Consider the following 12,321-nt stretch of genomic DNA (forward strand, 5'->3'; position numbering starts at 1 on the left):
TCGCACAGGTTTGAAGCCAGCCTCAGCTACTTAGTGAGGCTCTCAGCAACTTACTGAGGCCATTTCCAAATAAAATATAAAATAGTTCTGAGAGTATAGCCAGGAGGTAGAAACCCTCTGGATTCCACCTCTGGAAAAAAAAAATTTTTTTTTCAACAAATACTATCTGGACAACTGGATATCCACATACAAAATAGTAAAATTAAGCCGGGTGTGGTGGCACATGCTTGTAATCCCAGCATTTGGGAGGCTGAAAACGGAGGACCACGGTTTACAGACAGCCTCAACTACTTAGTGAGGCCCTCTGCAAGTCAGTGAGACCCAGTTTCAAAATAAAGAATAAAAAATAGGGTAGGGGGTGTAGCTCAGAGGTCGAATGCCCCTGGGTTCCATCCCCAGACCCACCAAAAAAAAAAATAGTAAAATTATACCACTGTCTTATACAATATACAAAAGTTAATTCAAAATGCACCAATACCTAGATTTAAGATCTAACACTATGAAATCTTTATAAAAAAAAAAACACATGAATAATTCTTTGTATCCTAATTTAGGTAATGCTATATTAGATGTAACACCAAAATCACAATCAAACAAAGTAAAAAACATAGATAATTTGGTTGACTAAAAGAAAACTACAGACAGACATTCCTGATAAACATAGTTTTAAAAATCCTCAACAAAATACTAGCAAACCAAATCCGACAACACAGAAAAAAATATATTATACACCATTATCAAGCAGAATTTATCCTAGGACTGCAAGGTTAGTTTAGCATACAAAGATTAATCAAATACACTATATTAATAAAATAAATTCCAGAAACGCAATCACTGAAAAATGATGGAAGGGAACAGATTGTAATGGCTGACACTTTATCTCTTTACCTATCCAGGGTGCCTAAATTTTTTCAAGATAGATTAGGAGACATCAATCTCACCATCTGCATTTTTATGTTAGCCTACAACCTAAAGGATGACATGTTTGTGGGATTCTGGTAGGGCCGTCTATGAAGAAGATAACTTTAAAACGAGGCTAGAAAGGTAAACTGACATAAGATCATAGATGGCTCAACTACCTTATTAAAGAATTTTGAATTTGGTCTACAAATACTAGGCTTCCCTTGAAGGTTTTTTAACAGCAGTGTGTCTTGGTCAAGCTTTTTGACTATATAATTATTTTCATTAGAATATTTTCTGCAGCAAATTACAGACCCCTCCAACTCAAACTGCTAAGTCCATCAGAAAATACGTCCTCTGTTTAGAAGAGGAAGCTCAAAGTTGGGAAGACTTCGGTCTTGAAAGATTCAGCAGTTCAACAAAACTACCAGTGATCTGGATTCATTCTGTCCTCCTGCTGCGCTCTCATCACCTTTATCCCAAGGCCCTTTTGCCTTGTGATCATAAGACACTGAGGATTAGACAGCATAATTCCTGATTCACATCCAACAGGGGAACCTGGCTTCTCTTCCTCAGATGCCACGGGAAGCCTCTCTTTCTACCCCATTGGCCCAACTGTCTCAGGCCCATCTCTCAAACCAAAAAAGGAATGGGATGGCCATGCACAATGTAAACAATTCACAGACAGTGGGGTGTTTCCGAGGAATGCAACCAGAGTGTCCCAAACGTTCTAGCAGGAAAACAGAAACAGAATTGGAGAGAAAAACAAGGCTAAAGGCAGGAATACCAAGGTTATTGTCCCCATAGGTCGGCCCAGCAATGAGCACCTAAACTCAAAGAGCAGTGATTAAAGGTAGATTTTAAATATGCTTATAATGTTTATTAATATTGCACATACTAGCCACCTTCTCGCTCAGCATTCCTGGGTAACTGAACTCTTGGACTGCGTCATTTTAAATGCTGGTCTTAATCTCATTTAACCAGAAAAAAAACTACTTTCACGGTGCTTGTGTATTGTAAGGTTTTTTCTGCTTTCACAACATCATCTGTAGTGGACCTAGAACACAAAAATCAAAACACAAACTATGGGCCAGGGACATAGGTCCATAGTAGAGTGCTTGCCGAGGATGCGCAAGGCCCCAGGTTCAATCCCCAGCACCACAAAAGTAAAAACAAAATGATTCAAAAAGAATAGTAATAAATACACACACACACACACACACACACACACACACACACACACACACACACAATGATGTTTTACTCAAAAGAATAATGGTGCTGTCCTATTAAAACTATTCTAAGTAACTCTTAGAATTCCTTCTCAGTGACTCTCCAAATCTTGTGGTGTGAGCCAGATGGCTCTCTACTCTGCTAAGTATTCAGATATTTCTTTTTGAACCTAAAGGAGAGAAAATAGAGGGCTCAAGAGGAATACTGTAACTCACCAGAGTCTAGCTGAAGGTAAAGTCATTTTGAAAAGAGTTGTGTTTTCCGTTACTCTGGTGAATCTGGTTCATTGAAACCTCTGGAACCACATAGGTCAAAGGTGTGCAAAGTCCCGTGATTGGGCCCCAGAACACAATCAGATCTATCTTCTCAGAAGGATTTCAGCTGGTCCCATTCTAGATTCACATAGTCGTTTGCTGGCCGTTGTAGTTTGATCTTTTTTTTTAACTCAGTGGCTCAGGGCAAGGCTCTTATTTCAGAGATACTAATGATCTATTTGCTGTCATTCCATTCACTGTAGAAATGTGGACATCGTCGAGATCCACTACCCAAGAGTCCCCAACAACTGGTGTGACTTAAGTGAAAAGCTAGAGGTGAAGTGTGAGTTAGTGAAGAACCCTGTAAATTCTTTCAAAAAGCCTTGTGGAAGATGCGTTCTAATAAAGTTCTTTCTGGTTCTCTTTTTTCTTAGTTCCTCAATAAACGATGCAGGTTGATTGCCGTTGACTTCCATTTTTCAAAGCCAAAAGGAGTTAACATACATAGACATAGACTCCTCCACCTCTGAGGTCTGGAGACTGTAGGAGAGTTGAATGCTCACTCTGCCTCAGGTTGGAGAGGATTGACATGGACACAGGGACTCTTTCATCTGAGAGAAGAAAATACTCTGGCTTTAGGAGTAGGTACAATGTTCATGTGGCAGTAGCAAGACTCCAGATCTCTGTTTTTTTTTTTTTTTCTTACCTGTAAAACAGAAATCAGAGTTCCTGGCCCATATAGTTGACTAAAGTGTTAGAGGAAGGATTTGGACACAGAGACAGGCAAGCACAAAGGGGAAGATGCTTAGAGAATGCCGTGTGCAAAATGAGGCTTCTACAAGCCAAACGGTAGCCAGGAAACCAGATGGAACCAGAAAAGGGAAGAGTTTTTCTCTGGTTTTCAGATCTTCAGAAGGATCGTGGCCCTGCTAGCTCCTTAACTTTGCACCTCCAGTGTCACCAATGCAATAAGTTTCCATCATTCTAAGTCAGTCTGTTCTACCAGTCCCAGGAAGCTAATGCAGGTGTCTTTTCACGATAATGAGCACTGTGTTTCCCTCAACTCCCAGAAGGGGGTTCAGTATTTATGGAAAGAGGTCAACCTTTCCCCTCAGCGCCCCATATTTGAATGACCCTACTCCCCAAAGCTAGGATGAGGAGGAGAAGCAGCTGTAAAGTTGAGAAGCTCAATCCCCACTGACAGTCTCTGAGATATAGGTAGGACTCGCTGACCCACTCCGGACCAACCAGGGCAAGATCCAGGAAGGTTAGGAGGCAGCATGGCTGACTGGCCAAGCAGGCAGGGACCATGGACCTTCCCTGAAGTCCCGAGTTTACAGGAGGCAAGAGAGAAAAATGTCACCACTGCCTGTAGACTCCAACCCTGGGACCCTCCCTGGAGGAGACGAGCCTGGAAGCCTTAGCTTTCCTGAGAATTGCTGTGGCACAGCATGGAGCGCTGCCTCTCCGAGTGCTTCAGCAAAATGCTCCCAGCCCAGGGTGTGTCCGTCGGTATTCTCAGTGCTGTGGCCCCAAATACCTGATGACCACAGTGTAGAGGGAGAAAGAGTTATTTGCTCACAGATATTCATCAACAGATGAATGGATAAAAATGTGATATATAAAACACGTGTGAATACACGCGCGTGCGCGCGCACACACACACACAGAATGGAGTTTTATTCAACAGATTTTTTTCTTTTGAAGAAAAAAAAAACACAGGGACATTTAAAAACAACAACAACACAAGGACATTCTACCACAGAGCTATATCCCCAACCGATCCACCTCTGGTCCCCATCCCCTGATACTGGAAATTAAACTCAGAGGCATTCTAGTCCTAAGATATATATATCTCCAGCCCTATTTTATTTTTTTATTTTGAAACAGGATCTTGATAAGTCACTGAGGGTCCTTGTTAACTTGCTGAGGTTATCCTCAAACTTGAAATCCTCCTACCAAGGACTGGGATTATAGGCATGTAGGACCACATCTGACCCTTTTTTAATTTTTTATTTTGAAATAGGGTCTCACTGAGTTGTTAAGGCTGACCTTGACCCACCCTGCAAGCCCCCTGTCTCAGCCCCCTCCCCAAGTACTGGGATTACAGAACAGGCCATTATGCCTGGCCAATTTTTATGATTTTATATTTTAATTAAAATTAATTAATAATAAGATAAAAAATTAACCTGGGGGTGGTGGAGCATGTTTGTAATCTCAGTACTTGGGAGGCTGAGACAGGAGGACTGCAGGTTCATGGACAGCCTCAGCTACTTAGTAGGGCCCTCCACAACTTAGTGAGACCTTGTTTCAAAATAAAGAATAAAAAATAGGGCTGAGGATATAGCTTGGAGGTAGAAGGCCCCTGGGTTCCATCCCCATTACCACACAAAAAAGAAAGAGGAGGAGAAGGCGGAGGAGGTGGGGGATAAAAAATTGTATTGTAAGCAGAGTGTGGTGGCTCACGCTTGTAATCCCAGCATTCGGGAGGCTGAGACAGGAGGATCACAGTTTGTGGACAGCCTCAGCTATTTAGGCCCTCTGCAACTCAGTGAAACCTTGTTTCAAAACTAAAGAATAAAAAATAGGGCTGGGGATGTAGCTTGGAGATAGAAGGCCCTTGGATTCCATCCCCAGTACCGCAAAGAAAAGAAAAAAAAAGTTGCATCTTTCCATTTTACCCTTTAACCAGTTGCACAACATAATGAATGGACTTAATCCTGTCCTAAAATTATTAAAATGGTAAATTTTAATGTTGGGTACATTTTACCACAATAAAAAATATGTTTCAGGTTGAAAACAAATATTAAAACTCAATAGAGTACAATAAACAGAACGCTGAGCTCTGGAAGATAAGATAATCTATTTGAGCACTGGTTTTTATTGAAAATCAATAGAGTGCAGTAAACAGTACACTGGGCTGGAAAAAAAAAGATAATCTATCTGCCACTAACTGGCTATATCATGGTAAGCTAGTGATCCCCTCTCTTTGGGTGTCAATAACTCATGTGTAACATGAGAGACAGAGAGACAGGCAGAGACAGAGAGACAGAGACAGAGAAGAGAGAGAGAGAGAGAGAGAGAGAGAGAGAGAGAGAGAGAGAGAGAGAGAGAGAGAGAGAGAGAGTTTCCTAGGCTTTCTCCCAAATCTTTCACTCAAACTTTAAATATAAGATGATGATAAAGAACTCTATTTTCTAATTCCATGCTATTCTCTTTACCTGTTGCTTTTTAAGTTCCAAGTACAGTGCTTGACCCTCTCGGGCTTTGTCTAACCTCACTTTATAATTAGTCTTCTTCATGCACAGAGTTGGTGCGACGGTCCTTGGCTCAAAGCAAAGAAGAACTGTTCAGAACATGGGCTGAGCCATAATTTCTCCGCCATAATGCAAACATTGTACTTCTCGCTATAGATGAATCATTCCAGGAACGTTAGCTTATAAAGTATCAGTAAAAACAGACTGTATGCTTTTAGAATTCGCAAGAGATCACTGAGCACTTAACAAATAAAGTTATTTGTGCATAAACCAGGCGCGGTGGTGCATGTCTGGAGTCCCAGTACTTGAAAGGCTGAAACAGGAGTATCACAAGTTCAAAGCCAGCCTCAGCAACTTAGTGAAGCCTCAGCAACTTAGTGAAGCCTCAGCAACTTAGGAAGATGCTGTTTCAAAATGAAAAATAAAAAGGGCTGAGTGTTTAGCCTTAAGGTAGAATGGCCTTGGGTTCAATCTCTAGTATAGAAGAAAGATTGGAGGAAAAGAAGGAAGGAAGGAATGAAGGAAGGAAGGAAGGAAGGAGAGGGAGGGAGGGAGGGAGAGAGAGAGAGAGAGAGAGAGAGAGAGAGAGAGAGAGAGAGAGAGAGAGAGAGGAATTCTTTGTTTCTTTGTGCACCTATACAAAGGAGTTAATCCACAGGCAGAAAGTGTTCTAAATTAAGAACACTTCTGAAAATTAATGGGAAAGAGAAAGACTATCACAGTTTTCTAAAATCTGAACAAACAAGTTAGCTGCATAACCCAATAATTAAGATTTAATTTTCATGTACTAAAACTACATTCAACAAAAAATATGCCGCAAACTCCTGAATGTCTTTTATTTTTATTCTCACTTTTATGACTAGTAATTGTTAGTCTGTTGTCAATTTGAAAACTGTTTGAGCAAAACACTGACCTAAGCCATCATACCAGTGTTACACTTCTTGTCTCATACACACAAGCTTGTGTGTGTGTTTTTTTAAAAATGGACTAATGCTTTAAAATCCTGCTTAAACTTTCATGAAGTACTTATACATTATTTCATTTTAGCATTCTCAGGATATAATCTTTACTTTTAAACTACTACTTCCTTATTTCATTTTTTTACTTGTGAAGTCATTTTTCCATGTAGAAAATCATTATAAAAATCAGTTATGCTGGGCATGGTGGTGCACGCTTGTAATCCCAATAGTTGGGAGGCTGAAACAGGAGGATCGCAGGTTCACAGCCAGCCTCGGCAACTTAGGCCCTCTGCAACTCAGTGAGACCATGTTTCAAAAATAAAGAATAAAAAAAATAGGGCTTGGGGTGTAGCTCAGAGATAGAATGCCCCTGGAGTCAATCCCCAGTATTGAAAAAAAAAAAAAAGAATCAGTTACTTGACAACTAATTACTTTTTTGTGTTTGTGTCTGTGTGGTACTGGTTAGGAGACCAGGGCATTCTACCTCCAAGCTACACCCCCAGCCCTATTTTTTATTCTTTATTTTGAAACAGACTCTCACTGAGTTGCAAGGACCTAAGTAGCTGAGGTTGTTCATGAACCTCGATCCTCCTGTCTCAGCCTCCAGAACACTTGGATTACACAAGAGCACCATCATGCCCAGCTCTGACAACTAATTTCTTAACCTACCTACCATATCTGAACGAGTTACAGAATAGAAACCACTTTTTGGCTTTCTCGATAAGCAGTAACCACAAGACCCATTTTGATTTTACCCAAGCATTGAGAGATTTTCTTAAATAATTTATTATTTTCTTTTTAGTAGTCTTTAAAAACCTTTCTTAGCCTTTCAAAATGAAAACAAAATAGGGATAGGAGCATGCCTCGGAGGTAGAATGCCCCTGAGTTCAATCCCCAGTACCATTAAAAAAAAACAAAAACTTTCTTATAGTTGTACGTAGGAACTAAATAGTTTCTTCAACTCAGAATGAATCTGCACTGTGTTGAGAGACTTTATAGGCTTTGTATTTTAGTGACCTCTAAGAATGGGTGATTACTCCGACTTGAATATTACTTTTAAAGGAAATATCTTCTTCACCTTTGATTAACCCATGTTAATCGGAGAACAGGTCTTGTTGTAACTCTGTTGCTTTGGCATCACACTTCTTTTGAAGACGGAAAACTCCATGTCTTTAAATATAACAACTCTAGAAATCTCTAAAATAGGCTGAGGTACACCTTGATTCTCTCCAATATTATTTCTTAGGAAATGTGCAGGTTCTGCAGAAACTATTTTTAAAAATCAAGAAGACCAGAGCCTTTCCTGCCTTTTCCAGTGTGCTCATAAGCTCCCCACACCCCAGTTCAGTTCTCTATGGCTTTCACAAGAGGGGAAAGAATTTTCTCTAAAAGGGGACAAATGATTTGTCATTATTGGGCAAGTTGGAGATGCTACAGAATCCTTTTTGTCCAAAGAAAAAGTAGAAGAAATGTTCTATTCAATTGTTTGGAAGAAAGGTGGTGTGTGTGTGTGTGTGTGTGTGTGTGTGTGTGTGTGTGTGTTACTGTGAATTGAACCCAGAGGCATTCTACCTTCAAGCTATACCCCCAGCCTTATTTTTGTGTGTTTTGAAATAGGCTCTCCCTAGATAGCTAAGAATCTCCCTACTTTGCTGAGGCTATCCTCGAACCTTTGATCCTCCTGTCTCAGCCTCCCAAGTGGTGGATTATAGGAATATGTCACTCTACCTGGATTGCCTTTTTTTTTCTTTTCCGGTGGTACTGAGGCTTCTAGAAGCCCTTCTACCTTCGGGATACACTCACAGACCTATTTTTAAACTTTTTTAAAATTTGGAAACAGGGTGTCTTAAGCCAGCGCGGCTGGCTTTGAACCTGCGTGATCCTCCTGTCTCCGCCTCCCAAGTACGGATTACAAGCATGCACCAGCACGCCTGGCATCCTTTTTTTTTTTTTTTTAATTATAATCATATGGTTGCCCTGAGCTTTCATGAGTCAGGTCTTCTCCAGGAGGAAACAATTCACTCTGGGTGTTTTGGTTTGGTTTGGTTTGGTTTGGGTTTGGGTTTGGTTTTTAAGAGAGAGACTTCTGTTAATTTGTCTGGGAAAGATTCCAAGATCTTCCGGATAATAGAGTCAAGGTTACCTCCAGTGTGGGCAGGGTAGAATATGCCCATTTGGCATGGTGGTGCACGCTCGTAATCCCCGCACTTGGGAGGCGGAAACAGGAGGATCGCGCAGGTTCGAAGCCAGCCGCTTGCTCTGGCTTAAGAGACCCTGTTTCCAAATAAAAATATAAAAATAGGTCTGGGAGTGTAGCCCGGAGGTAGAAGGGCTTCCAGGAACCCCAATACCACCAAAAAAAAAAGATATGCCCATTTGCCCTCCAGATGCATGGACTGTGATTACAGGTAACTGGTAAGACTGAGATGGAACATTCAAGGGGACAATTCAACAGATATTTAATCAGGAGGCTTTACATAAAATGTGGACAGAATACAGAAAAACCCCACAGTAGAGAAACGCCCTGCTGTTGAGAACAGAGGCAAATGCTAGTTCTGTAAGGTTGTTCCCCAGACCTCAGGGAAGCAGAGTGGCAAGTAGAGGGTCACCTTGACAGGATTGTGACCTTTGGTCAAGGGGCCTGCCAGCCCTTGGCCCCAGCACAGAGAAGAAAACTGAGCGGAAAAACCATTGCCTTCACTCTCTTCCACCTCCAAAGGGCAGCCTAGAGCTTTAGGTCATTGGAACTCAAGGCCTGTTGATTAAATCCACCAAGAGCAGTCTCTGGTGACATAGGAAAGAGGATGGAGAGGTCTTTGGGCATCTAACTTGCCCTCCTCTGCCTGCTGTGCACCTCAAGCGGTGGACTGCATGCTCCATACTCCCTGCTTCTTGTTTTTCTGGTTGTGTTCAGCTAATGACGTTGAAAGTCAGAAGAGAAGAGAAGTCAAAGTGTTCAGTCACACTTCTTATTCCTGGTCACCCTCTTGGCTAAGTCCCTCTTTCAGAGGCCCCAAGCCCCATTAGGCAGCTCACATCCTTAGTTATGTAACACAGTCCCTCCCCCTGTTCCTAAAGGCTTAGGGAAGTAACACCTTCATTCCGTTCTTGGTTACCAAATATGTTATTAGCTCTTCTGTTTCCAAGATACTACTCACAGGTCTGTAAACTGACTATGGCTTTAAAACTTCCTTCTGCTATCTTAGGTAAGTAAAATACAAAGTTTGATTATAATAGAGAGACACAATAAATGTGAGATTGTGATGGTAGCTGATAAAAAGATTAGATAGATGATAGGTAGATAGATAGATAGATAGATAGATAGATAGATAGATAGATTATAGCTATCAGATGGTGGTGATGATAGATAGATGATAGATAAATAGATGATAGATAGATAGCTTGCTCACATGATTATGAAAGGTGAGAGGTTTCATAGTTTGCCACCTGAACCCCAAAACTGAAAACCAGGGGAGCCAATGGTGTACATCCCAGTCCAAAGGCAGAAGATGAAATGCGATGACATGTCCCAGCTCAAGCTGGGAGGCAATGAAAAAAATGAATTCCTCCTTCATCCACCTTTTCTTCTATTCAGGCCCTTCGTAACCTACTTCAGTCTTAGAGCCTCACATTCTCTTATTTTGGGAGGTAATTTCAAAAATCAAAGCCGTGGGTACCTTAGACTGAGTTTTCCCAAGAGCCGGCACTGAAATGAGGCTTTGCATGCTAGTAGTTTAATTGGGACGTGATCCCAAGACTTGTTTAGAAAGAATAGAAAAGCAATTCAGAAAAGGAAAAAAAGCCACCAGAGCGTGCAATTAGTTGAGCAGGTTACTGTTAGAGGGGACCGGGGCCTGATGCTGTTGAGGAGAGATGAGACACGTTTCAGAATTATCCCCCTGGGTGGGGGGCAAAGAAGTTATGGTAATCATCCAGCGTGCCCACATTTCACTGGTTAAGGAAACTTCCTGAGGTCTTAACTTTTCCTGTTCCATGCCCAAGTATCCCCAGGAAGAGAGAGGTAGGACTTATCTGTAGCTAAGATGACTTAACTGTCTCAAGATGACCTCCAGAGTAGACCAAAGAGACACAGATGGGACATCGACAGCATATGCTATGGTGGCTTTGGGGGTGGCTTCTCTTCCCTGGATGGCTCAACTTCGAGGCAATCGGCACCATTTCCAGGAAGTTAATAAGAAAGATGGAAAATTCCATCCTCTATAATTGCTCATTAGACTTGGTCCCAAGAGACTCAATCTGAACTAGACCTTAGTCACCTACATCTTGCTGCTCAGAGGCCTATTATCACTTCTGTCAATACAAGTTGGGTCAGGCCATTTCTCGTCTCCAAAAGCTCTTAAGCTATTGTATGGAGCTAGACAAGTTGATGCTAATGTTCAGTGGGGGGAAAAAAACCAAGCATGTAAGAATAGCAGGGAAAATAATGAAAAAGAAAAAATAATTCAAGGGAGACTAACTCTAGCAGACATTAAAGTGGAGAATAAAGCCTCTATGATTAAAACATTGTTCAAACAATATATGAATAGACAGATTGCTCAGTGCCATAGAAAAGACCGGAATTAGACTCAAATATATAGAGAAATTTAGCATATGGCAAAGGTGTATTTCAAAGCTCTAAAGTAAAAAATGGACTGTTTCATAAATTGTTCTGGGACAACTAAGTAGCCTTTCTAGAAAGTATAAAACTAGTTTGTATTTCATTCTATCACAAAGATAAACTCTCAACATATTAGGAATCTATTTAATTCTATTTAATCTTGGTGTTAGGAAGGGCTTTCTAACATTGACTCAAAATGCATAAATAACAAAATAATTTTTTTGGTGGTACTGGGGTTCCTGGAAACCCTTCTACCTCCGGGCTACACTCCCAGACACCTATTTTTTATATTTTTATTTGGAAACGGGGTCTCTTAAGCCAGCAAGGCTGGCTTTGAACCTGCGCGATTCTCCTGTCTTCGCCTCCCAAGCTCGGGGATTACAAGCCTGTGCCACCATGCCTGACCAAAATAAAATTTTAATGATTTTGCTACATAAAACTTTAAAATTTTTCATGACCAAAAACACCATAAACAAGTCAAAAGACACATGTCAAACTTGGAAAAATATTCTACAAAGAGTTACTATCTCTATTACATAAGGAACTCTTTTTTGATGTGTGTAGTACTGGAGATGGAACCTAGAGGCCTTCTGCCTTCGGGCTACACCTCCAGACCTATTTTATATTTTATTTGAAAACAGAGTCTCACTAAATTGCTGGGACTCTCACTAAGCTGCTCTGACTTTGAACCTGCGATCCTCCTGTCTCAGCCTCCCAAGTACTGGGATTACAACACCTGGCTCTATAAGGAACTCTTAAAAACTGAGGGACAGAATTCCAGAAATCTGATAGAAACATCAGATAGAAAAAATCTGATAGAAATTTCATGTATGTATTTGGTTCTATCAACCTTTCCATCCTATTTTCTTTCTCTGTCCTCCACTCTCAGCCATACCCAAAATATATATTCTCTGTAATATCTCCCTCTTCTATAGCCGCCGCCTAGAATAATAAGAATAATATTCTTTCTATTAATAAAGTTCTATCCACCCCATCAACTTCATCAGTAAGCTTTTACTAAGTTCCTTTTATATGACAATAAGAATATAAAGGTCCGTGCATCACACACTATTCTCACAAAGATTCCTTGCCCATTGACA

The sequence above is a fragment of the Muscardinus avellanarius genome (genome assembly GCF_963383645.1).
Source record: "Muscardinus avellanarius genome assembly, chromosome: 1".
In the NCBI taxonomy this organism is placed as follows: domain Eukaryota; kingdom Metazoa; phylum Chordata; class Mammalia; order Rodentia; family Gliridae; genus Muscardinus; species Muscardinus avellanarius.